This window comes from Antedon bifida, chromosome 10 (assembly GCF_963402885.1).
Source record: "Antedon bifida chromosome 10, ecAntBifi1.1, whole genome shotgun sequence".
NCBI lineage: Eukaryota > Metazoa > Echinodermata > Crinoidea > Comatulida > Antedonidae > Antedon > Antedon bifida.
The window spans coordinates 21,115,409-21,142,593 of record NC_136235.1 but is presented as its reverse complement, the minus strand read 5'-3'; the positions used below and the strand labels follow the sequence as shown (position 1 = coordinate 21,142,593).

Here is a 27,185-nt window from a genome sequence, read left to right as displayed (position 1 = left end):
TTCTAAATGCAGATGTCCGGATAATACTCATACAAGGCAATAGGACATCTTTACTGTCAAATACACTTAAAGATATCCGTTGTAAAAAATACAAATTAAAATGTATTTTTCAAATATGACTATGATTTCCAATGAACAGTAGTAGCAGTTATTTAAAGTACTTGATAAGCAGATAGCAAGCCTACTTCTAACCACCAACACATAATTATCTCCAGCTTGCAAAAAGTCTGTCCTCTTGCGACGTGGATGCACTCTGAAGTAAATTTAATTAAACGGGCAGAGGAGTTTCTATAAATACGGTGTTTTCTATCTCGCTACTACGATACTTCAATACAGAACTGATCAATATCCCATTGTCCTTAGCTCGGGCTGTGAAACATGGCTTTGGGCGTTATATCATCGCCAATACAGCATTCAAGCTTGTCTTATAAACAAAAAAACCAACCACTTTATCAGGCTTTCTTACCCACTGGACTGTGATATACCCCTCGAGAAGTTTTGAAAAGATCGTCAATGGGGCACATAAAAAGGGAGTTTTCTTAGACAATCTTGAACAAGCCACAAATATGCACGTTTAAGAAAGCAATCAGAAAGCAGATAATAGAGGTATTGAAAAAAGAGGTATTGACAATCAAACACACTGATTTAGTACAAAGAACATGACAATAAAAAGCACAACCTGATTAAATAAAATTAAATACAAAGTCATGTCAAGTCACTATAACCAATTTTTATTGTATGATAAAATTATAGGTTTTCCCTTTCTGTAATGAGATAATGAGTCTATTTTAATAAACGTCAAATAAATAGTTAGTTAAAATTTTTCATTATCAATCATTTATTTATCAATAAAATTGTTTCATCAATTATTAGAAAATACTGTTAATGTTACTAATTTTGGTATTATATTATTTTACTGTAACAAATATGTAATTGTTATTTAGTATAGAGAAATTATTACATGAGATAGAATAAAACCTTTTGTAGATTATCAGTATTTTTGTATTATTTTTGTATGATTAGTTAATGAATAAGTAATAATTAAACTTTGTAACTATTATTATTTTAAATGTCATATCTCACTCTTTCTACTTAATTTAAAAATTATTGGTCATTTATAAAAGAAATAGAATGACACTTTTTGTATATTATCATTATTTTTGTTTGATTAATTAATTAAAAAGATAATTAATTAAACTTTTAACTATTATTATTTTAATTGTTTCTTACATCTTACTCTTGTATCTTATTCTTTCTTACTTAATTCTATAATTCTTTGTTCATATAAAGAATATTTTTTCAACATTGTAAATAAAGTATATAATACTGTAACTAGGGCAGAAATATACATTCAGTATCTAAAAAAACCCTATAAAATCACAGCATATGGTTTATGCATTCATTCATTACAATCTTTATTTTGCCAATAAAGTCTAAACTCAAAAATATGAGTTGAGTGGGTACCTATTAAGTACCTTATAATTCTAGAAATCTATCAACTCAATTCAAACCCTTAGGGGTTCTTTCTAATGTCAGGAGATTGGAGAAATATTTTTCTGCTAAATCTGAGATGTGCTTTAAAACAAAACTTAATGAAGCAACTAAATACAAACAAATATTTCCATTTACTTTGTACCTTCGTTATAAAATGTAATTATAAAACCACTCTCCGTTTCATATTTTTACTTTCAACGGAATCATGATGATGAATTGAGAATATAAATATAGGGTACACTGCCTAGCTTTAATTTATTTTCTGATTGGAATAAAACACCTAAATTGGAGGATGAATCACTTTGAAAGAGTTTTTTTTAAATTGTGAATAAAAGACAGGGGTAATACAACTTTACCTAACCTACATACTATGCACTGTAGATTAAAACAAAAAAGTATTTCTTACAAAAAACAGTTTTAATATTGTATATCCAGAAATTATTCTTCTCTGGTATATCCACAAATGTACACAGTATTATACTTACCTTTTGATGTACTTATTTTATTTAAGCATCCCCAATTTCGTTCATTTTTGTAGTGATATTCTTATTTTTTTTGTTGCTTGTGTATTTTATTGTTTTGTTCTTTTTCAGACAAATAAATGAAATACATTTGTATACTATTACTTGAAAAGTTTATTTAAGCATCCCCAATTTCGTTCATTTTTGTAGTGCTCTTCTTATTTTTTTTGCTGCTTGTGTATTTTATTGTTTTGTTCTTTTTCAGACAAATAAATTAAATAAATTTGTATACTATTACTTGAAAAGTTTATTTAAGCATCTCCAATTTCGTTCATTTTTGTAGTGCTCTTCTTATTTTTTTTTGCTGCTTGTGTATTTTATTGTTTTGTGCTTTTTCAGACAAATAAATGAAATAAATTCATAGACTATTACTGGAAAAAGGTCATCTTTTTTGACCTGATTAAACTTGATTTATGTTTTAAATAACATTTCTTGCAATCAAACAAGACAGAAAAATACCCTGGACTGGTTGTTGTTAACTTGAATTATAGGTATAATGTAAAATATGACAATAATGGCGAGGTTAAATTAAGGACGAGAAGAAGATGATACAGTTGACAAAAAGGACGAGAAGAAGAGGGTGACAAATACATGTGTCAACTAATTCTTATTTTATAAATTTATAAATTCATTCGTAACATCTTGTTTTCAGTCATGAATTATCAACAAAATAGGTAAATTTGTTACTACCCCTTGATGCTGTTCAGTGGGAAACATATGAATTTATTCATACAAGCATTCCAGTCAACAATAAAAACTACAATTTCTGAAACCAGATAGTCTGTGGTAAGTCCCACCTGATAATGCTTGGGGAATCAGCCAGCAAGATAGGTGATGATAATACTATGCTACTTAAGTAATCTTCGTTAAAATTCTGAGACATATATGAATAACCAAAGGCGAGTGTTGAGAAATTTCTGTATAGTGGGAAGTGAACGTCTCCAGAGGGAAAGGCTTCGTTGATGCAACGTTGTGAGGTGTCCAAAACCGTTTTGCCCCAAGGTTGAACAGAAAACAATGCTATCATTCTCCAGGTTTTTTTAAATGTGAAATAAATTTTATGTTTTTTTTAACACATTTTAAAATTGAGTATAGCACTGATTTTTTTTTCATGACTTTACACAATATTCCTTTTTTTGTGTTTTTACTTTAAAATTTCATATAGTGTATATAGATGGTTTTTTTGCCCCAAAAACTTGAATTGAAAAACAATGAATGTCTTATTTATTTTAATTCTATTAAATTTAGCTGTATAACAACTAGAATAATTAATAATTGTGGGTAATAATGAAAATCATTATTATGATATTTAATTAATTTACTTAATCTGAAACATTATTTCTCAAATAAAATTAAAAACACAAACCAGAAATGGTGATTGGTAGTATATGAGTGTGGCTTACCTGGATAAACCAACATTAGACATTTCCCACAAAGTTGAGAATATAAAAAGAAGAATGTTTAGTGGAAACCCCTACCTGCCAATAAGACAGTCCAGACATAAATAAAGCTCTGGTAGAACTAATATTAATATTGTAAATAAGACTTTCATTTCACCATGAGAAACTTCAAATAATAAAAACAGAGATAAAATTAGGTTAATTGCAACAAACATCTAGAACAGACATTTACCCCCTAGGTGAACAATTATTGTTAATATAGCAAAGCCATGATAATTTACTTGTCTAAACGGATAAAGATCGATGAAAGGTCCCGGCTCTCTAGGTCAATCGTTTGTTTTTCATCTTTAGCCAGCTCTTCCAGCTCATTGATAAATTTTATACAGGTACCAGAGGGAATATTGCTGTTCATGCTGCTGTGGACGTGGAGAATCAATCAAGGGCTTGTCAAGTTAAGCCTAGCTATTAGTATTTACAAGCTAATCAATTGATGATTACTAAAATGTTCCAGATTAAAAACTAATTATTAACTAGTTTAATAAAATCTATGAATTATAATTTATATTTAGAATAAGTAATATTGAAAATAAAATATTGAACACTATTTAAACAAAAGTGCTGCTACGGATAGAAAGGATTTCCAGTTGATTAAAAAGTAAAAACACAATTGTTAATATAATTAACAACTAGTATATTAAATTTATGAATTTTTATTTTTATTAAGAATAAGTAATATTGAAAATAAAAAATTGATGAAAAAAAAAAGTTTTTCATTTAAATGAACTAATCTATGGAATAAACTTAAAAAACTAAAATTAAAAAACCAAATCATATTATTAAGCTAATAATTTAGTTTTTCTCATTTTATTAATTTAAGTTTTTGTTTGTTATGGTTTTAACTTTGCATTTAACTTTTGTATTGTTTTAGTTACATTCTTTTTACTTCTTTTAAATAAATACTAAATTTTAAAAAAGGAATATTTATGCCTATTAAAAATCAAAATAAACATATTAAATATATTTAAAAAAAATGTTTTTCTTGGGCAAATTTTCAATCAAAAATAAAAACAGTTTTACCAGATAATAAAAATTGACCGTTTTGTTTAATTTATAATGAAAATTAAACATAAATGAAATAGAAATTCTACTACAAAATTAAATATACTTTTTAAAACTTTTTTTGTAAAGTAACAAACATCAAACATTGATTGACGGATGGAAACTGAACTGAAGTTAGTTGAAAAAACAGAACTAACGATGATTTGAACCATAGATCTTAATATGTGCAAATAATCACCTTAAGCACCAACCTACAGCGCCACTATATTAATCTGTTTTTATGCGACACTGTGTTATATCTTTAAAATATGCAACATGCGATGATAAAAATAGATTTGGCTCAGGAAAAGATATTACCAGATATGTGACTATTGACAATCTACATCATACATCATCTTATTTGTGTCTACAAAAATATTTTAAATTTCATAATATTCTACTTAAAACTGTTTGACGAGCTGGAATCTAAAACTTTTAATTTATGTATGTGTTCTGTTTTATTGATTTAAATTCATTTGTAGATAATATTGAAATTTGGCAAAAAATTAAAGATGATTTATAGTTTTAAATTCAAGAGACTATTGTTAATATCTAAAAATATTACATATTATGTATTTAAATTTTTTTACAAATGAATAGACATTATATAACAATATAATGTTTATATACCCACAGCATTGTCATTTTTTCAGTAATTTGCCTTTGGATTAATATAATGTTTATAAGATGTTTTTGATAATAAAAACCAAATAATTAATAATATAAACTATATCATGATCTATTTGGTAACAGGGGCTACTATAGAGATATAGTATCTCTATGGTAATTTGCTATACTGTAGTTATTAACAACAAAGAAAAGTTTTTTTTAACATTAATTTTAATTTTAACCTAACATTTGGACATTAAACGGTAAATCTAATTTTAGCAACAACAAAAATAAACCTATTTACCTGCAGTTTTTAAATATCACGGCAAATGTTGCAAGGAACTCGGAGGCGACGTAAAATTGTCAGTTGATGAACACGGTTGGCTAACGGTAGTAAGCAAAAAGCAAGTAATTATTGAAGAGTAATAGGGATAGAATTAACGTAACATCGTAACTAAACTACTTCTTTTAGCTGTGAGCTTGAAACTCATAGCAACAAAATCAGTATAGAGTGTTATCTGATGCAGCAACCATAGCTCACAGACTACATCTTGAATTTCGTATATCACTTCCGATTGGCCAATCAGAGAATGCACTGATTTATAATAACAGCGGGTAATGCCATCATTACTGTCTAAAACACAGGTAAACTATTTTTTGCCGACAAATTCCAAAACGAGAACTAGAAATTAAGTTATTTAAAAAGCTGCCTTACCTAAAGCCACAATTACCAAACTTGTAGTATTTTGGCTGCTATTAACAAAGTAAATTTATCTGACTGGTAGGTTACTGTTTGTTTCAGTGAATGAATTACAAAGCTGTTATTTGCTATTGGTCAGATAGAGCCAAGCGTTTATAACTAATAAAAACAAAGGTTATTACTCTATTAACCACTTTCTTTTCTCCATAAAATATTCCACAATTTCTACCTCCAAGGAATGCTAAAATTCTTTAAGAAAACAACATAAAAACTACAATGCCTTCTGAGCAAGGTACTTAAGTATTCAATAAGCATATGATTTCTTTATATTTAACATCAGGTTTTAGGCTATGATCCCTGTAAAAGTTTTATAAAATAGTTTACTTTTCAGACAATTACAAGTCAGCATTGTTTAATAATCTTTTAAAGTACAGCCCACTTAAGTTATTCCCCCAGTATATAAGAGGATAAGCTACGCCCCTAGTTTAATTAAACAAAAGTTACAAAGAAAGACATCTAATTGGATTTATTTTATGATTTCTTTCAAGTCCAACAATGATATAGAAGCAATTATTCTCGTAGAATTAACGGCGTCACGTTGGCTCGGTTACACACTCGCCTCATAAAAGATGTACAAGCTGAAAATTTATAGCAAAACTAAGTTATCAAATGATGAAGCCTGTTAAACATAATACTGTAGATATTATGTATTCATGGTCTGAAGGCCTAAACACAAATGTACAGAGAAAAAATATCCTGGTTGAAAAAAAAAGACTTGGAAATGAAAACAAAAATCTATCATTATATTATTTATTTAAATCTTATTGTTACTTTTTTAATAAAAAAAACCCATCAAATTTTAATCTATCACCTTTAACATTTTAATAAAGATATAATTTAATATAGCCAAATCAACAATTTTTATTATGTACTTGTATAAGCACACTATTAAAAACGCTTGTTTTATATTTTTAAATAACATTTTATCATTATACATTATATATTTTAATGTCATTTTTAAATGTTGTAATATGAACTTGTATATTTTAAATTGTTATTAATGGTAATTTTAATATTGTAAATTCAACAATGTTTACTTTGTTGCAATAAATTTGAATTGAGAATTAAACAATTATTCAATTCTTATTTAAAAAACCTTTCTTAATAATAATAATAATAATAATCATTTACTATAGTTATTCATATTCAAAGTCACAATTTTTTTGTTTGGAATTTTCTTGCATGATTTATATTATATTGACCTATAAATGCTAATTCTTTTTTAAATGCTGTGGTTAGATACCAAACCACACATTGAAGTTTGCAAAGTGTAAAAGCAATAAATAAAATTAATGAATAAACACATTACATTATATATGTGTCCTATAGGTACAACAAACAAAATTTACTATGATGCTTTGACGACAACAAAATTAAAGATAGAAATGTTAATTAATAGGAGGCCTACTTACTCTATAAACAAATATAACTAATTTATGGTATTTAAAACGTGCAAATCTCCATCAAATAATAGTCAAATTATTCTTAAAACTAATTAACTGAAAAATAAATATCATAAAAAAATTAAATAAGTAAATTGAATTGTGAGTAAAAAAATGCAATTAACCTTCTGAAAATTATAAATTATGAATATCGTCGGAAAACATAAAAACAGGTGTGTATATAAAAGCAAAATGATGTATGAAAATAAATGTAAATATGTCTTTTAAAAACTATTGAGCTAGGCCATTCAAGCACAAATAATCCCCCGTGTACAGGTATGTGAACACTGAACGACAGGCCTGAAAGAAGTACCTGGATGGCCCAGATAACCCCAGTACAATGGGCCTAAATAATAAAATATGTATTGGCAACTAACCTATGCATAATGCTTTGTTTTAGAGAGAGCAGACAGGGTCCAAAGTGAAGTAATTAAATCTGACTAAACAAAGTAACTTAACCCATACTTAGCATATTGCTCAATTACTAAAATAAACTATTCACAATTGCTTACAATGTATATCTCTTGTTTAATACGATTTATATGCAAGTTGGTTTGGTCACCAGATACAGCAATCCTTAGTCCTTGTTCCGTAAAATAAAATAATTCCCGGCGCCTGTGCACAGACCAGAACCGACACCTAGTGAGAAAAGCCTAAGACCGATTGAATGTTTACCTGTACAATGGGCCTAGGTAACTTGAATACCGTGGAGTGAAAGCTAACACTTCGTAGTAAAATGTATCCTGAAACTTAGAACTTGTTCTCAATGTCAATCTTGAGTTCGTTTAATTTACTTAGAGGTTTAAGGTGATCCGTTGTCGGGCCTTGAAAAGGAAATATTTGGTTAGTGGGTTCTATGTGAAACAATACAAGTTTACATTCGCACTGCAATAGAGTCAGCATATCAGTGGCTATTAATTACACTAATGATACCAATATTTGCTTAAATTTGACTTTTCTCTGGGTAGGATTTCCTAGTACTGTTCAAAGTGTAAGGATATGACACCTACAAGCAAAGTATCATAACACCAGACAGGTTTCTTGACTAAAGATACCGGTAACTTAAGTACTCGTATTAATGTAACAGTTTTGTAACGATAATCTGAGGTAAACTGTCAAGTTAAGAACATATATTATCTAAACATCTACTTAGAAATTAATAAGATGTTGAGAGCCAATTAAGTAAAACTGATAAAATACTTTTATTGCAAGTTTTTAATTTATACAATAAATTTATTAGTATAATTATATAAAAATATAAAAATCCATCAAATAAACAAAAAAGAAAATTTTACATCAAAGAAAAACAGACAAAACAAAAGTCAGGCGAAAATATGATATGACTGTACAAGGATATTTATGCCTACCACTTATGGAAGACCAAAGTTTATAATAAATTTTTTTTATCCTTCCGTATATATACTAAATATAAAAATTAGTACAGTATAAATAGACAAAGTTAAAAATCATTACATAATAAACGTATATATAATATGTAATTATAATAAATCAGTTTTATCCTGAGTACCATGAATCTTCAATACATTTAATTTAACAATAGTTTAAAATGTCATAAATGATTAAAGATAAAAAAATTTCTCCATCAAAACCAATAAATGTAATACAATTTTAAAGAAGCATAAAAGTTATCAAACTGAACAAAATTATTATTCAAAATTCAAATTTTGCAACAAATATAACTAAACTCAGAAACTTAAAAATTGTTTAACTTGATGAACCTTCTAAATGAACAATTTCATTTTTTTATTCATTTCATTTACATTTATTTGAAACAGTAAAAAAACAACCATACATTTCCAGTAAGTTAAATGGTAACAATAATTTCATTTTATTAATAATATATCTTTAGATTTTTACTCTATTCACATTTTATTTTGAGTTTATAATAAATTGTTCTTTAAATTAAAATTACTATATACTATAAATATTAAATATACTAAATATTGTATACCGATTTAAATTATTTTGAAAAAAGATTAGCAATGGTTTAAAACGGCAATCTATTTTTAAAATGGGTGATTGAACGAAAGGGCATAACTTATTTAAAATGAGATAAACACACCCATATGAATTAGCACATGTTACCATTTCCTCTAACCAAATGTTGTTCCTATCTTTTGACGAAACAGTGAAAGGAGTGGGTATCATTTTCACATTCGCTTTATCTACATCAACTCTTCCATAAAATACAATCAATCCAGGCCCTGCAGGTATGAATACACTCAACATTAAAATAAAGGTGGAGGAAGGGTATTAACTAGCCCCATTAGTTCACAAGGTGTTGCCGTAATTAATAACGTTAAGAGCACCAAAGGGAAGCAACAAATTAATTTTCACTTGAGAAGACGACCTTTGGAATGAGTGGTATCATGTTCGGGGATGTTTGTAATGGTAGAGTTGGTCAAAATAGGCGCTGGCTAAGAAGCAATCATTGCTATGACCAACAACATGGCCTTCTTTGTAAAGAAGTGTACAAGTGGAAATTGTTGATTTATTTTCACACCAGTTTAAAAAAATAGTAGGATATTGAACTATGAAAAACATATCTATTGCTTGATTTAAACACCTTTGCTTACCTGTGCTTTGTACTAGCTGTTGATAGTGCAACATGAAGCGTTTGTATCAGGTGAATAGATCGCTCATTGCATTGCCTATGCTCACAAGTTATATAATTTTGTTATCAATTACAATATAGAAGAGATGTATAATTTTTATATACTAATAAAGTTATAGACATTATTTTAACTTGCCAGATTAAACCAATAAGAGTACAACAACATTTCTTTAGGAACAGTATTATAATATATAATGTAATTAAATAAAAGTTTGATGAATAAAAGAATTGCAAATGTACTGACTACTCTCTGATGGGAAACGACCTATGTTGGTTTATCCGAGTAGCCTAGGCACAAAATACAACCAATAAGAGTACAATAACATTTCATTATGACAAGTATTATAATAAATAATGTAATTAGGTTTGATGAATAAAAGAATTACAAAGATACTGACTACTCTCTGATGGAAAACAACCTATGTTGGTTTATCCGGGTAGTCTAGGCACAAAAAACAATCAGACATGAATTGTACCAAGAACCTTTGAATAGTTAGTTAATATAGTTAAGTTCAACACTTAACAGACAACCTGCAAATTAAAAAAACATTAATTATACAATATTTGTTGTCACAGTTTATGACATGTTTTTATTTCCTAGCAAGTATTAGAGTAGAGTATCAAATTCTGTATTTCTGTGGGTAAATTAATAAATGTGTTGGCAGGTCAAATCATTCTACGATGTTTATAACATCACAATTCCCAAGACATTATGTTATTTTTAAACGTGGATACCAGAATCATTGTCAAGATTATCCATTTAAATATCTTTATGTTTTAATGTTTGAAACATGATCATAGCACAATTTGTAAGTGCAACCGGTTAGAAAGGTAAAAGAGTCATATAAATAAATAAACTTAATGTTACTATAAATTTTCATGTAAGTGTACAAAAATAGAGTACATATTCACACTATTGAATATTTCAACCAATTAAAATTAAAGTTACTCTCATTTTCATACCTGTTGTCAATGTTCAAAGAAAGATGAAATGTTGAACTTTGATCAGTCCTATAATTTGGAGTTTCCTTTTATGGATGTACATACAAAACATAATTATTATTTTTTTTTTTTAATTATTTACTATTTCTCTCACCAATGTGACACATTTTTAAAAGCAGACTATATTAACTTGTTTATTATATTGAGAATTGCAATGATTTTTCAAATGAATTTATTTAATTTTGTTTTATTTTTTATTTTAACTTTATGAACATGATAACAAATCCCAATACTGTGAAAATGATTTGAACCCAAGACCTAGGGCCACCAAGCTACTGTGCCACTACTTTTTAGTTATAATATACTTAAACAATATGAGCATTTAAAAAGTTACTAGTATGAACTTTTTTAGAATAAGCAGAAAACCATTATTTGCTTACGGTACGTTACAGTGAGTTTTTAATTGAGTAATAAGTTACTATTATTATAATACAAACATTCGATAATAGAACATAATAACCCACCCACGCTACGCAATTTGTAAGAACTAGTCTATAGAATGCTGGACAATGCTGTGTTATATTGTCAATCTTACTGTAGCTAAAGACCTACATTCTCATGATTATTACGTCATGGCAACTATGATTTTTCATACTAAAATAAAAACTAGTTATTTTGCATAACAATTTTGTTGTAGAAATGTTTTTTAAAATATAGTCATTATAATAATAAAATCAAACTTTATGTGACAAAAAATTGTGATGTGCCCATACATGGACATGGTGATGTCATATCACTACCATTATTTGGGCATATATCACTACCATATTTGGGCATATATCACTACCATATTTGGGCACATCACACTTTTTTTGTCAAAATAGTTTGATAGTGTAGACAGAGCTTTATACCGTGGCACTCAACGGTAATTGGTGTGTTAAAAAGAACAGACTGAACACTGAAAATACTATTTTTATGAACAAAATATCATCAAACATAGGTACTTAGAGGCAGGGTTCTCAAATATTGCCTAACAACGTCTGTAATTACTATGGAAATCCAATCTGATTAATACTACAGAAATACGTACAAGTACGCAAAATGATAATTTGGCCTTAAATTTTGGAAAATGCAATTGAATAGTTATGGACAAATCAAGGACCCACACAACACACACAAAAACCAAACCAAATGAATACTGTGTTCTGAGCTGTTTGAAAATCATTCTGCACATGTGCAAAATGACTATTGTGACACATAAAACTACTGACTACTACAATTATAGCAAGTTGAGAACTGTGTAGAGGTAAAATAAAACTAATGAGATACGAGATATGATATATTCAGGATTGACTATATACCGTACAGTAAAAAAAAAATGAGTAGAGCAAATTCATACCGATTTTAAAATCAACAAAATCAATAAAACAAACCCATGAACTGTTATAACACAAGTTTAAAAGTGGAAAAGGCCAAAATCGTACCACCACACAAAATTATCAATTATGTGAGTGAGTTCTTACCTCCGAATCACAAACCAAGGAACTTTAATAATCAATCATTTCTTCCAATCCTGTTTTCTCGCTTATTAGTGCCAAGAACAAAAAGCTTTTCACAAAACAAGTTCATAAGGAAATACGAGTTAAAATTCCACACGAATGCAGTGTAAACATTTTGGTTGATTTGTGAGGTTGAGGCAATTAATGATTTGCAATAAACATACAACAAATAATAGGCGAGTTATGAAGTTAAATGACATGTTCAAAAGTACACCAGCTTGGTACGTGCAAAGTTTAAACACATCATACTCTAGCTGAAAAGTATAGACATCAATTTACTCACTTCCAATACCTTCAACTTTATTCATATCATACAAACAGTACTATATGTGAAAAGGAGCCAAATAATAGCTTTCGCTAATGAAGGTTTGGTTCCTGTTAGAAAATGCAAAAATTTTGACCTAACAACAATAATTCAATAAGAAAGAGACAACAACTATATAAAAGAAATAAAGTAAACAAGGGTGCAGGGTGGAAAAAAAGATGTTGACAGATCGATGTATAAAGTGTCCTTTTAAATTAATGGCGCACTCTTAAAGCCTTTTTTGTGCACAACTAGGGATTGGATAATTCTGGTGAGTTTGAATTCTGATAATCAGACTGATCAATGAGCGATACCAAGCTAACATCTATTGATTAACATGGTACAGTCCTCACACACAGTTACCATGGCTACTTAATGTACATTAACAGGTAGTCCTATATTATCAGCATCAATATATATGCTAAATAGTGTTAATATATGCTAAATAGCGTCAAAATTGTTCCTTTGTTTTGTTGGGTAATGTGGTATTAAATGTTTCTCAAATAAACAACAAAAACGAATTCGGCACCTCTATTTAAAGATCAACATAAAAGTTTTCTTTTTAATAAATAATGCTAGTATTGTTAGGCTCTATTCTTTGTAGGGTGCCATATAAAAACTTACATAGATGATAGATAGATGGATGGATAGATAGATAGAAAAACCTGAAATCAGAGTTAGAGTCGCCTATATTTATCCAAAATATATATATATATCAGAAAATGACAGATTCTGATAAAGTACAGTACTCTAAATAGTAACTTATTTTAGAATACATTAACTTTGTTAAATATTCTGAAACTCGTCCTACAATATAAGTTTAAAAAAAAAAAAAATCTTTTTTAGGTGTATTATAAAGCTAGCCTATTATTCTGTATCATTTACATATTTTCAGCCTTTCACAAATGTAAATACACCAATACAAGATGTACCATTTTTTATATTTGATTATCTCACAATTATTTACATTTGCCATTCTTCAAGGGTTATATCAATAAGATAATTGTGAAGGCGTACATTCAAAATTATACAAGACTGAATAGCAACACCCACGTGTCTGTGAGAATGTGCTTATTATAAGATTCATATAGAAAGGAAACAGGACTATTCCTGTTATGTCCATAAGATTGCTGTGGCTTTCTCTTTAAAGATTGTAAGACATATTGTCTTGACAGGAGTGAATGAGGAACAACAATAAGTATAAGACCTATGGTAACTTTTTGAACTTAGCCTTTCTCTCAAGAGCTGGTGTGAGTTAGCAAATTGCATTCAGAATGAAGTTGTTCGATATTGTCCACAACCGAAAGAGCTTTAAGGATTCTGATACTACTCTACTAATGAAATTATTTCACTTGGTTGATTTAAACAAGCAAATGTTTGTCAACTGTGTTTATAAAAAACGAACAACAATAATGGGTAATTGGCACGCCTGGCTGACGGTGAATGGCAAATAAATAACAGAATTCAGAGTACAAGTAATTAGTCCAATGGACTGTTAGATTAAACACTTTTTATTTAAAGGCAAAATAATATAAACTGGTGCCACCGAAAAGAGGGTTCATAAGTACTATGGATGAGTGAACAATATAGTAACCAACGTGTTTAATAGCTGAGTATGTTCCGTGTACGTAATCTACATAGCTCTGGGCGCTGGCTGTATCTTTGACCCCAACCACTGGGCCGGAAAATTCCCGGGAGAACTGAGGAGTTTCTAATTTAGAACATTTTACACAACGTTCTAGAAACGAAGCAGTTTCTTTTAGTGCCGATTAACACAAAGTGCGTTATTCAATTTAAGAATCGGGTTGTGATCCACGGTGGAAGCATCATCAAAGCATCCTTGTTGTTATTACTGCCCAAAGGCATTTCACAAATACATTAATGCCAGTGTTTCAACATTTATATTGAATATGTCATATTAAATAAATCTTAGTCAATTTATTGTATCTTTTCTTTGATGGTAATTTTAATATGAAATTTAATTATGTGGAACGAAGTTATAAATTGCTAAATGATTATTATAATACAAAATGATATATTAGTTATATTTCTGAATGCAGTGGTGTTTTTAAAAACAATATTTGTATTATTTATGGAAATTAAGCGAAACACTACTTTTATCTATTCTTGTTTTTAATTGTAACATTTTTTTTTACCTTTTATGTTTGTGCTGTTTGTTTATCTTAAATCATACATACTTTTTTTTATAACATTTAAAACAATCTTAAGCTCCGTCTACACTATCAAACTAGTTTGACAAAAAAGTTTGATATGCTCAAATATGGTAGTGATATGCACAAATATGGTAGTGATGTGACATCATCATGCCCATATATGGGCACATCACATAGAGTTTGATAGTGTAGACAGAGCTTTAGACATATATTAGCTAGAGTATATGTTGATGGTTCTTTATGATATAAGGAATATTATACAATTCTCACTTCAAATAATTTTGTAATTAGTAGTCTGTTCATAAGCACTAACTTTCAAATAGTAAAGAAACTTAACCTAACATTGATAACATTTAAGCACTAACTTTCAAATAGTAAAGAAACTTAACCTAACATTGATAACATTTAATATTAATGGTTGTTGGAAATATGATAGCATAAAACATATGGGTTAGACCACCTATGACCAAAAATCAACAGATGTCTTTTAATTAACTATCTAAGTAAACTTTATTTATTCATTTGGAATTAATACATAGAGGCGTTCAGTTGTAAACAACAAAAAAATAAAAAACCTTGACTGACTGACAGAGTACACTATATTTTCCTCTCCTTCCCAAACTTGAGCCTAAAGAGACATTTTTTAAAATTAATAATTAATTAATTAATTAATTCTTCTCATTAAACCATGATATATTGTTTTTTTAATATGCTATTTTAATGTCATATAATAGTCACCTCATTTTGGCCAAAAATTGGATTAAAAAAAATATTTACCTGAAAAAATAGTAATTAAAGAAAAGAAATCACCATTTCTCAACCTGTTTATCAAATTTAATCATCTATTTGTTGTTTTTTTTTATAAATGAAATTATTATTTTTGTCAATCTCTCTGATATTAGAAACACACAAATATAATTTAAAGACTTAATTTAATTGGCACTAGCATAATACACACATTATTTGGTAAATTGGAAATTGAAGATATCATTTTAACATGTGATTTTATACATTAACTGCAAACCACAATTAATGTATACTCATAAAATGGAATCAATAATATTTACATTATTTCTATTAGTGTCTATTGTTAATAATGTGTAGGCTGGCCATTCATGTACTTAACACAACCTTTAATTTCCTTTTTACCTTGTAGTATTCACCAGACTTGACCTACTTATATAAAACCCAAGACAGTAGCTCTACAACTATGCCACTTTATGATGTACTTTTCCTTTTAATTAACAACTCATCTGTTTACATAGATGGAGTTAGTGTAGCATTGGGTCATCTATTATATGATATTCTGACACTTGGGTTTAATGGATGTAGCATTGCTGACCAATGAGCTATCAGTGACCTGACCTACTTGTTCTTGCACCACTAAATGTGTCCACTAATCAATTATCATTTATCATTCACTACAGATACCAAAATCAATAGGGTTATTACAGTTACTAGGGGCTATAATAATAGCAATACTGACATTTAGTAAACTGTTAGTAGGTGTTGATGATTTTATTTTTAACTGCTGATTTAATTAATGAAATAAAGCTATACAAGATAAACATGCTATAAAGCTATAGTAACCATGAATTAGTATACAACAGAGTTGAATGGAGCAGTCAAAATACTCCATTTAACGAATACAAATTATTCCCATGCCTATTTGTCCTAAAGTAAATTATTATTTAATTAATCAACACATCTGTCATTTCTATCTTGAATCGGATGTCAAAGGCTACGCAAAAAGGGGGCATTAAGTTTTCGACGTCCAATCAGAGTTCAAGAATACACTTTTATACAATTCCTACTGTAGGTTAATGTGAATTAAATGAAAATTCAAAATATGAGAAAATTGTCTTGGAATTCAAATAAAAATTTAAATAAAGTCAAAGAAGTTTAAAATGTGAATTATGATATTGATACTTGCATGAATGACCATAGCTGTCCAGTTTGACTTTTTGACCATAACGTTGACTATTTAAATTATTTTACTTTTGATACTAATATAAAATGATGTTTTAAAATGTTGAATAAAATACATGATGATAGTCAACTCTCCAGTAACCAGATTATTTTTCCAAAAAAGAATTTTCTGATCAAATAATAAAAGGAGTCAGTAGGACTCTTCTGCCAATTTTTCACTATTATTAATTAACAACATTGTATGTTCAAAGATTAAATCAGCTTGAACTTATCAGTAGCAGTGAGTAGAGTTTTTATTTTGTAGTTTATCGTTTTTAATGTTGTCCTTTTCTAATTGTAATGTCCGGTCTTGTATTATAGTATTTTGCTTAGATGTATATATGTATTTTTCTAAAAATTACTTATATTTTTATGCATACGATTTATATATTTTTACATATTTATTTTTGTTCAACTTCAATTTTAATGTATTTTGAAATTGCAATAAACTTTCCTCATATCGTATCGTATTGTAACAATGCATTTCAGTGTAATTAGACATTAGATTAGTAGTAGTGTTTCTTTTTAACCAACTTACTGTCTCCGCTTTTTTTTTTTTGGTCCAGTTACTTTCCTATATACCAATTAGCCACACCCCTGTTTAAATAATTATAATCTGACTTTAAGAATTAAGTTGTAATTGAAAGTAACTAGCTGTGAGAGTAGAAAATGGATAGTAGGTAATAGACAGTAGTTATGTAAAAGGCAGTAGTCGAAAAATAGTAACTAGGTATAATAAACACTAACTAGGTAGTATAGTAGTAGTAACTAGGTAATGAACACTAGCTGGTTAATGGACAGTACCTAAAGTATTGGACAGTAACTAAGTATGGACATTAAAAAAGTAATTGACAGTATCTAAAGTATTGGACAGTAACTAAGTATGGACATTAAAAAAGTAATGGACAGTATCTAAAGTATTGGACAGTAACTAAGTAATGGACAGTAGCTAAAGTTATGGTCAGTATTCTAGATAGACAATAGGTAATAGACATCAATAGCCAGTAGCTAGGTAATGGACAGTATGTAATGGACAGTAGCTAATGATTAATATATGAATAATTATTCACAGTCTTATTTACTCATTGTCCAGTGATGTTGACTTGGTAGATTATTGTGTTGACCAACTTGTTAGAACTGATGGATATCTACTTTGATTGACAATATAAAGTGTAAAATAGAAAGCAGTTCACGTTTTTAATATCTAATATGCACTAACTTTCGTGCACAAAAGCTGTTTCATCAACCTTTTATTAAGTAACGAAATTATAGCTTTAGCATAAAAAAGTACACAAAAGCGAAAGTGGTATTGGCGGTTATGGATGCTCTATCATTTTTACTTTATATTTTGTTTTTTTTTAACATTTTAAAAAATTTTAAGAAGACATTTTTAGAAAAATAATTTTTTAGTTTAGTTTTATTATTATTATTTTATTTTTCATGTTTTTTTGCATATTGGCAGAAAGTAGAAGGAAGAGATAACTTATGCCAAAAGTTTAAAATAGTTGCTTTATATTGATTTATATTCATAGATAAAATATAAGGGGGAGAAAAGCTATATGTTAAAGATGTCCATATGTTTTACCAACTTGAAAGTATTAATAATTCGCGTCTTCAGCATGGACCCCGAACATGGGCTTACAACCAAGTCATGAGATAATCATAGTAATGCTATGGTTATATGAAATTACATCACTTAAAAAAATAAATAAAACGAACGATCCACTTTAAACATATTAAAGAATTAAAACTGACAAAGACCACTTACCTGAATTAACAGTCGCCTGACCCAGCTGACCCCTGTAATAATATGAACTCAACGGGGTAAAAAAAAACCAGGTGACCTTAAGAATGATAATCATGTGACCTTTCAACTGTCAATCAAAACGACGGCAGACTTAACGCCGCATAAGTACATATAATAATAGGTTCATACAATGTACAATCATTTAATAGAGCGTATGCTGATGATCACTAACAGAAGCAATAAGTAAACGTATTGTTAGATTTATTTCATATATTGTATTGACATGTTCAGTACAATGTAATTATTGGAGCAATAAATAATACATATACTTCTACACCCACAAGTTAAATACATATAAATTATCTAAACATTACGTGTCTATGCAAAATTAATAATTACTATTTATAGTTTCAATTAATAATTGGCTTACTGTATATCCATCCAAAAACGTATTGTTGCTAAATTTGTACAAACTGTATTTATTGTTAAATGTATATTTTCTGTAATTAAATTTTGAGAATTAAACAGATACGGTATAAACAAAACAAACAGAAAAATCTATTGGAATTGATATGCAGTAATTCAGATCTCTCCAGGATTTGGGGTTGTTATTTTTTTTATATAATAAAGACTTGTATTTTGTGTTAAGTCGCTAAGGATAGTGGTCTGTTATTGGAGGTATCTTAAATTGAAAGTCCTGCAAATCACACTTTAGTAAAAACTTAAAAACCAAGTGACACATGATAAAATTGCAAGAATATTCGTAAAGTACTAAAATAAGTCATTTACGTGTCCAACTAAATAATAAATGGAGTAATAACTCAACTGCAATAATCGCAACAATAAAAATTGACATTGTAACACTTAGTAAGCACTACGGATAAGTTCTTAGCACATCTCAATTACTCTTAATTCTTTCCCTGATTTATGATCGAGACAACAATGAACGCATTTTTTGAATTATTATAGTAAGATCGCTGATGTGTTGAAATAGATTGATTTTAGTCTACACGGCATGTCGCTATTAAAATACTTGATAGATTTGTTAAACATAATAAATTTCTGGTTTATAGTAATAAATCTATAGACTATAAGATAAAAATATTGTATGGTTTTAAAGATATATTGTCCCCCTGAAAAAAATATATTTAAAAAAAATTTTTGGCACTTTCGTTTCATATAATTGATATTCACTCTGACCAAAAATTGGGTTGAAAATAAAAATTATTTACCTGAAAAAATTGTAATTTAAAGCAAAAAGTGAATTTAACTGTTCCTTTTGTCATTTTAAAAGTGAAAACATAATTTTTTGGTTTTTTTCTATGGAAGTGATTAACTTTGTTAAAACTAAAAAATAACCTATTTAATTAATCTTCATTTTTCATTTTTTTTACTTTAATAACTCAGTTTTAAAGGACTATATAACATTTCTGCAGAGTTGATGATAAAATATAATACAAATTAATAAATTAAATTATAATTAAATAATTTAATATTTATCTGTTCGCAATTAAGCTTGCAATATCAGTATCCAACATAGGAGTATTTTTTATTCATACACAATACGCTTCTTATGCAAAAAGTACTTAGTATAACTTTTAGGTCTAAAATTAGAACTAAATATACCAGTGTTTTTATCAGATTAAACAGCATGATCAACTGTATTAACTCCGATACAGAAAAGAAGGTATAAACATAGTTAGACTAAGCACGTGAAAAGTTTTTATGTTTTATCTCTTCTAAAATCAAACTTTAAACATGTATTTAAAATACTTGTTTATATAATTTTTCATTTTTCTGTTAGCCTAGTTTTCATTGAACTTTATTTATACCAACATTCCACCTCAGTTGTCCTCTTGAAAACTATTTAAAAAGCATCCCCCTCTAGATAATGCAAACACACGTCAGTGCATTATCCACGATTAATACAATTAGTGAAGGAAGCTTGAAAAGTATTTAGATTAAAATCTATGTTTAGCCTAGTTTCAAGTGGTATTGTTAGAACGCTTAATATCAAACATTGTATAAAGCTGTGATCAAAGAAAAGCCTTTAGGATATGGGTGATAAAACTCAGCTAATTAAACAACTAAAAGAAGAATGATAACTGAATAGTAACAATACATTCACTTTGTTAGTTTGAAAGATGTCAGAGAGATTGAATTATGACGCAAGTTGCTGTAATACTTGTCTGGTAGTTACAAGAGAATAGGTTAAAATGGTATCAACACTTTGTGTTATTACAATTATCCATAGTAAAAAATTGTAACTCTAATACTCGGTATATCTTTATTAAAAAATGACACAAGCAGCCACTGGCTGAAACCGTAGTCGTACAGTACATCATAAGCTTACATTATAAATAGTTTTTTTAAAAAAAAGAAAAGAAAAAAATCGTACATCAAACCCTACAGATAAAAAAAAGTAATAATTCTCTTCCAATTCTATCAAACAATTAAAATGTCATTGATGTTAGAAATAGTTTTTTTTTATTATAATTAATTTTCAATTGAAATTTTACTTTTATAAAACTTTTAGTTGTTAAAACCATCAACAACTTTCACTTCTTGAGGTTGTGTTTTCAAATATTGTATTGTATACTTTATGCGCCATATTGTTTGTAAAACTGTGATGGGGTCATGAATAAAGTCTTATTGGTTCAGAAGACTCATGATATCATGAAAGTAATAAAAGATAATACTTTTTCTTAAATTAAATGTAGTGAAAACATTTAAGGTTATTCTAGGAGAAGGTTGCCTACATATTTGTTTGCTAATGATCTTTCAGAATGAATAATGAAATGTATGATATCTTATTACAACTAACTATATCATTACATTGAAACAATTATCAACAAGTAAAATAAGCTGGCTAACTAAAAACTTTGGACTCCTACGATTAGAAGTTAGCGGACTCCTAGGATGAGAAGTTATAGAGGTGATAGTTTCATAATATAAAGAAATATAGATGCATAAACAGATAAATTTACAACTCTTTTGTTGTTTTGATTTTTAATAGAAATAATAGACCAAATATATATATAACATACTTCGAGTAATCAATGTTGGAATGCTGCTGAGAATGGAGGGCAACTATCGCCCTTCGAAACGAGTGTATCATTCACAAAAGGCTGATCAGACGACAGATATTAAATATGTAATGAATAAGCCATTGTCATTAAGAACATGCAATGCTATACATGAAACACACACGTGAGAAATGGGCCAGATACCGATAGAATCGCTGTAGAGTCATTACTCTTAGATTACCAGACGTATTACATTTTCAGGCCAGTTCGTTATTAAGGACATAAAAACTACCAAATGAAACCATTCATTTACAAAAATAAAGACGAACGCGTAACTATTGCAATGATATCATCATGTCATCAAATCTTGGTAATAACCGTGAACTATGACATTTTATATCCAGTTATCTAGACCGTTCCTGATTTAAATGAGAACTGAGCCTTCTGGGATACTGTGTGCTTAAATCAAGAAGGTTTGTATATGAATAGATAACCTGGCTTTGTTTTACTGATTTCTGTTTAAAAAATATATGTTTTGATTTGATCTGTTCATCTTTGTTCTTGCATCCAAAGATCGAGAGATCCAGACCTCTGGAAATGACCTGCTAAGGCTTTTGGCCTGCAGACGGACAATGGCTGACTATGATCAGATGATGAAAGGGAGGTACATTTATGTGTCTACTTTGGTGGGACTGAGGTGAGAACAATTTTAGAAAATAACTGAAGACAACATGGAAAGGATATTTTATAAATTATTTCATTCCTATTTTCATTGCTTGAGGAAACTGTCTCTAAAAATGTCTGTGAAGATACTAGTTGACTTATAACATTATTATTTGATCTTCAAATTTAATAACAATATTTACAGATTTATGATCTAATAATTAAATGCTTCCTTAGAATTCTTAGAAATTAAGAAATGGAAAATGATGGGAGGTGTAAACGTCATAACCAAAATGGAAAGAGGATACGACTTGAGGTTTATCCATTTAAATGTTCTATTACCAGCAACAAATTTCATTAAAACTAGTTGATTATAAAACCAATCCGTTTCTACTAGCAAGGATAAGCAGTGTAAAAGATATATTTTTCAGAGTTGAGTACTACTATATAACACAAAACCTATTTAATATGGTGATAAGTTTGATTTATGAACCCAAAAAACAAGTCATGTTGAATCTCAATTGGAAACAAATTGATACCAATTTCTAGTGACCCAAAAAAAGTAGCTTAGTACGATAGTTTTTTAAATGAACAAAACCCAGAATAAACACAACAAAATGCAAACTTTCTGCACATCAGCGAGGAGAGAGATAATGTTCATGTAGTAAAAACTTTCAATAACAGTTTCAGCGAACATGGTCCAGATTATAGCGTGTACTGAAACAGTGAGTCATATTGGTAACTTAATAGACACGCTTTATTACCATTGTCATAAAAAATGAAAGAAAGAAAGTACAGGCAACAAAATAACTGTATGTTGTGTAATAAACCAAGAAACAAAGATGTATTCACAATGACTGCTGAAAACACATGATGTACAGAATTAGGAAAACGTCGTCTGGTGATAAGTCTTTCAAATTGGATTGGTAAACTAGTTGTTGCCAAATGTTTAATTGTCGTAATTGTTAAGAAGAATTAAAACAAGAAAACAACCCCTGTGGTTGGCAACCTCCCACGGCACCAGTACTTATTACCACTCCCTTTAAAGTAAGTACCCAACATTATCTTGTTACTTAAATGCAGACATCTTTCCTACTACTCTTAAACAACTATTAAGAAAATTGTAATCATTGCAAAATTAATTATTTATTTTCTTTTTATTTCCAGGTAAACGAACGTATTTGGTTAAGTTATTGTTGTAGCACAGGGTACTGATAGGACAGTGGCCACCTGGCTTGTTGTCTCCTTGGGAACCATGTCACACCTAATTTGAATAAACACTTGCTGTGTTAGTGTTGTTGAAACACGTCCTTGGGATCAACATTCATTTATGTTGGATACATTGAATTGTTTGCACTAAATTGCACCCTGGGAGAAGTTGGAGTCTTTGAGGATGTCTTTGGATAATGACAACAACGGTGTTCTCGAGGATGTCTACGATAAAAACTATAATATTGACATTGTTCAATAATTGATGGCCTGTGTGTAAAAGCAATCTTTGAAAATAAAATATCTTTAAGTGAGAAAAAAAAGTAAATCAGGATACAGTTATTAAAATAACTTGTATGCCACATTAGTTTTTAAACCCAAATTATGGGGCTAGGTTGTTAAGATGAGGGTGCTGCAAACAACAGCCATAATATTGGAACAATCTCATGCCCATCCTATTGTATGCAATTGTTCTGGTGGTAGAACAAGTTTCTTTCGATAATGATGTACATCTGAAGGTCTACTTTGCAGCTAAAAGGACACAGTACATCATCAGGGAAAGAAGGGGAGAATCCTGGTATTCTGGTCCATTCAGTCCCTACCAGTTCAAGTTCAAAACCACAAGAGTAGCCCTACAGTATGTCACGATAGGATGAAAGAGGATTATCATATATGACTAAGTATAATCCTATGCTAAAGTATAATCCAACTCCTTATTTTTTGACTAAATTCGGACACAAGACTTTGGTAATCCATTGTTAATATAATACAATACTTGAGACTACACTTGGTAATATACAATAATAAATTACATACCCTTCCTAGTTTTTAACAATGCTTGATAAATTTCCTTCTTTGATTAAAATAAAATATATTTGAGATTCATATAAGAGCCAATTAAAAACCATATCCCAATCAACACAGAAATTTATTCATAGGCAATACCCTACATATTTACAAACAATCAACATTTCACAGTAAAGTACCAAGAACCACAGGTATCCTCACGGGTCAAAAAGTTAGTTTAAATACGCCCTAAGGATAAAAACTACACAAAATTAGCATTTGCGCTATAGCTATTCTAATCAATGGGAGATTTTTATCAGCAAAGAAAATAAATAAAAAAATGTAATTCCTCTTACTAAAGTATACAGAAATAGTATACATAACAAGTAGACTACAGGTGATCTTTATCATAGATCATCTAGTCTACTTGTACTATCCAAAGTATTAACAGCTATTTCATTGACTGAATGAAGAAAAATGCTAAAGAAGAGAGAAATGCATTGATACTAAAATAAGAGTATGCGTTTAAGACATTTTTTCTTAATAAAAAAAAACCACATGAGGAAAAGATTGGTTGATAAGTTTTTTTTACTTGTTTTTAATTTTTCCTACATTTTAACTTGGTATTAAAAATATACCTGTTTCAAATTAGTGCTTTTTTCCACACATATATATCAAATATACAGTATTCAGTACAATTTATGTTAGATTTGGGCAAATGTATTCTACTTAATTACATAATGTAAGAAAATAGGTTATTACTCCTACCTGGTTGCAATTACCAAACATATTTTAATTATCATAAAATAGTATATAATCTCTACAGTATCTATGACTTTTGAAAATTATAGTAAGCATGTTCAAATAAATGTAATAAAACTTACCGAAAAGTAAATTTTGATAACGAAAAGAAAGATTGGAAGTTCAAATGTGGTTATGGTTCATTGTCAAGGAAAACAGAAACAAAACTTGAAATACTTTATTACAACTAACCAACCTTAACAAAGACACAACTAATTGAATAGAGTGACCTATATTGTAAAAAGTCTATGAGAAGGGAGGAGAAAAGCCAAGGTCTTTGATTGGCAGTTCATGAATAAGCACTCCTTACGCCGCTACATCTGCCGTAGGCCAATTACGGTAGTTACCGACGACGAGGGGCTATGTTTGAAAACTGCCTAAGCAAAATATTGAAGCAGAGTAATGGATAAAGAACAGTTCAGAATAAGCGGCGAGTGTTGAATAGGTACTTGAAAAGTGAAATTTACATTGTAGTGTTGACAGCCACAGGTTTTACTATGGTTTTCTAGCCCTTGTGTGACTACGATGACTTTTAAGTGGTCGGGATAGATTAGATTAATACACAGTTTAAGAAGCTACTGATTTGACAACACAATGAACTGTTGACACAGTTAAAATGAATTGTATAGCTTATTAGTAGATAAGGAGTAGGATAATTGAAGGAAGAAGGTATGGCTTGGTCATAGTAGTAACAAGAATAAAAGAAACCAAATACCTCATTTAGCAAAGTGAAGGGCACAAATAATAAGTACATATTTGTTGATTTTTTGATAAATGATGTAAATATAAGGATATGCCTCTAGGTGAAAGGTTAAGGAACTATAATATATACTGTAGATTCACAGAATAGGGAATGAACTTGTTTTGTATATTTACACTGTGTTTGTATAACCTTTGGTTTCCTTCATAGTTTTCAATACTGAATTAACCCACTTCCCCTCCCCTACCCCACCTCCCCCACCCCAAATCCAATCATCAAAAATCCCTTTTCCACCTGAAACTTTTTGTGAAATTATGAATAGGCTTATTTCAGTTCCAAATAATGAGAATTACAATAGAATTTAGATACTATCAACATCCCTAATTAGCGCACTAAGTTTAAGATATGTAGATCAAAATGATATGATAAAACCATTACACAGGATCAAAATGGTGTAAAAGCAACGCTTTTGAAATGCAGCATCAACAAAGTTTAGCAACAGTTCACAAAGCCATGTCTAACAGCACAAAAGGTAATTATGAAAATGACAAAATTTTGTCCTAATTCTGGTAATTAAATGATCGTGCAGATAAAAGGGGAGATAATAAAGTCATCAGAAACAAATAATAGTCATAAGAATTGGTAATAGTAACGCCATTACTGTCATCTATGTGTTATTGAATTAAGTGCCATTAGTAGTATGAATTTATATTTCATTATTTAAAAACAATTTTAATAAAGATTCTTTGAAAAGGCAATATTTATTAATACAGTAACTAATGTAATTTGTTTTTATATAAGATGAATGCATATTTTGAATATACCTAAGTATATACATATAATGTACAGACATATAGATAATAAATAGATTTATAGAAAATTATACTATATAATTCAACATTTATTAGTTTCTACATACTACATGTATATAGATTGAAACTACCAGAAACAAGATACAGGATGGATAGGGTAGATACAGGATTTTGGAAACAGGAGCGCTAATAATAGATAGTATACTTGGGCATCTTACTTAAAGTATGTAATCTTTTGGTTTTAAGTATGGGTGCTTATCCCTATAAAACATTACAGATTTGTGATAAAAAATATATTTATTTAATTATAGGTGTATACTGTATATCAGAAATTTGAAAAAAAATAATTTAATAAAATGACTATTAAGGGACTATAAAAAAAAATCTACTATCAGCTGTATTTTCCTACAAATAAAATATAAGAAGTAAAACGTAATATGAATTGTACAACTGAATTTCAAATGATTATTTCACCTTAAATCGTTAAGATCTATTAATACTAAAAACACTATAAGCTAAATCTGCCAGAACCACT

The 27,185-nt window shown here is 28.9% G+C and overlaps 1 protein-coding gene across 9 annotated transcripts in view; it reads right to left on the bottom strand.

The window, feature by feature from the left end:
* The window catches only part of LOC144854766 (protein phosphatase EYA1-like), a 110,813-nt gene that overhangs the window by 62,193 nt on the left and 21,435 nt on the right, over positions 1-27,185 (bottom strand). The window lies entirely within an intron of this gene.